General features: G+C 38.1%; 1 long non-coding RNA gene across 1 annotated transcript; it reads right to left on the reverse strand.

Moving 5' to 3' along the window:
• Nucleotides 1-385: 385 nt before the first annotated feature.
• Nucleotides 386-1,570, reverse strand: LOC145005941 (uncharacterized). The gene is made up of 2 exons (XR_013662721.1): nucleotides 1,121-1,570; nucleotides 386-985 (listed from the first exon to the last, which is right to left on the reverse strand). It is a non-coding gene; the product is annotated as an uncharacterized LOC145005941 (long non-coding RNA).
• Nucleotides 1,571-2,404: the final 834 nt, after the last annotated feature.

The raw sequence follows: 2,404 nt of genomic DNA on the forward strand, positions 1-2,404 counted from the left end.
GCTAACCTCCACCAATCCTTCACCCCTAACCGAAGAAGGGTCAAGGCGCACTTGACCTTCTGGTTAGCCTTCCACATCAGATAACCACCTCATCCCGAAAATTGGGTCCTTGACCCCATCAAAAATGTTTCAAATGAATATGGTTTGAGAAAGTTAAAAAAGAGTGTTTCAAATGCATGTTATTGAACTTATATAAAACCAACTTCTTTCTGATTGGTTATTTTGAACTCACAAAGATCACCATATTATACCATTAAATGTATTGGATGTAAAATTAATAGTTGGGATTTAAACTCCCTAGTTTAAGACTTTGGTCTTAAACTTATTATTATGTATCTTTATAAAGTAGCATATATATGAAATGATTAAAAAAAAATGCGATAACTTGCTAAATGATCAAGTTCTTATTTCTCCTGTCTCATTCTCGTATATTATCTCACTCACACAGACGAACACCCATGTGCACAAACAGAAAAATAATAATGTAATGTCCTCTACAAGATCATTCCAAAGATTATAGTATACAATTCATCACCAACTTCACCTACAAAAATCTGCATTTGATCATAAAAACCACAATCGATCATCTCTCCCCATCACCTCAAGGCAAGCATGGGACGTTTCATTGGAGTGTAAACTTAATCATGAGGCCAACACTCCTCCATTTACAGCTAAGAATTTAGGTTCTAATACCAAAATGATCACAAATAAATTTCACAAACAATTACACTAAGATTACTCCTCTCTTTCCTTTCCCTGTTTGGAGTTCCAGCCAAGAACACCTCCATTTGGAGGTGTTGTTCATATGTTTTCCAGCCAACAAAAAGGACAGCAGCACCATTTGTGTTTTTTTTTCCTGTCGAGGAAAACAAGAGGCAGCTAAGGGCTGTCGGAACAGTCCATGACCACCACCACCTGTTACCTCCTCTTCCCCCTCCCTTCTTTCTTCGACAAACAACAGCCCCGATTGTACTTCGCCCTTTTCCTATCAAAAATCAACAACCAAACATCCATTCCCTTCACCTGTTTCTACCAAAACATACAAAAAAAAAAGAAAAAAAAAAGAAAAAAAAAAAGTAGGAGAACAGGGGAGCTGCCGGAGCAGCCCCCATCCACGTACCTGTAACCACGGATCGCAAATGGCCTCATCGCAGCACCCATTGAGACCGACGAACCAACCCTCGCACCTTCGTCTTATTCTTCCGTCGATCAAGCCCCACCGAAGACCTCGCCTTCGTCACCGCTGCTGCTCGCCACACCTCTCCAGAGATCCCCTTTCCCATCGTTTGCTTTCTCTGCTGTTCCCATCGACCACAAAGCTTCGAGGGTCTCCTCTTGCTGCTACCGCTGCTTGCGACGCCCGGATTCCCTTTCGGACCTCCTTCCTTCGCACCTCACAGCCGGAGGAGAACGATCGAACCTTCGCTGCTTCTTCACGTCTGCGATGCTTCGGCCTCGTCAAGCCCCGGAGACGGCGATCCTCCTCACGATGGATCGATCAGTCGCTGCCCTCGTGCCTCTTTACCCTCTCTTCGTTGTCTGCTTCCTCTCGTTCCTTTCCCTTACCCGATCAGCATAAGAAACGGGCACAAAAAGCCCTAACTTATTTTATATATGTACTGACCAAACTACCCCCACTATTAAATCCTTTATTCAAAATAAGTCCCCACCCCCAAACCTTGACCCCATTATTTAAAATGACCCCTCCTTTTATATATATATATATATATATATATATATATATATATATATATATATATATATATATATATATATATATATATATATATATATATATATATATATATATATATATATATATATATATATATATATAAAAGGTTAAATGTGAGCCAATAACTTATGTTATAACTAGAAAGTGAGTTATGAATATTATTAGATTAAAAAAAATAGGAAACTATGTTCTAATAAGAATAAACCGTTGCTAAAGGCTATTAATGTAATTTTATATGTGCATTAAACAAGGTAACACCGAATATATTGGGAAAAGCTGATTGCATTCTCCATTAATAACACACCTACTCATTGAGTGCGAAGGAAGTACCGGTGGTGAAGAAATCAGAGCAAAATCTTTCAAAATCACGGATCGATCAAGAAGAATTGATAATCGTATTACATTATAAACAAGAATTCGAGGTGTCAGGATACAAAAAGGTGTGGGAATTACATACAAGCGATTGAAAATATTCTTAAAGAATGATGGGTCGAAGATCGAGTTCAAGATTCGAGAAGGAATTCAAGTCAAAATACAAGATTACACCCGACACTGCTTTGAATTTTGACGATGTTGATTACGTTGCACCTCCTCAAGGAATGTTTTTTTAGATTTTACAACAAAAACAAATTTTTTTTTTTTTTTTTATAGTTTTTCTGTGTGTTATTA

Source organism: Lactuca saligna, chromosome 7 (assembly GCF_052625555.1).
Source record: "Lactuca saligna cultivar CGN05327 chromosome 7, ASM5262555v1, whole genome shotgun sequence".
Taxonomy (NCBI): domain Eukaryota; kingdom Viridiplantae; phylum Streptophyta; class Magnoliopsida; order Asterales; family Asteraceae; genus Lactuca; species Lactuca saligna.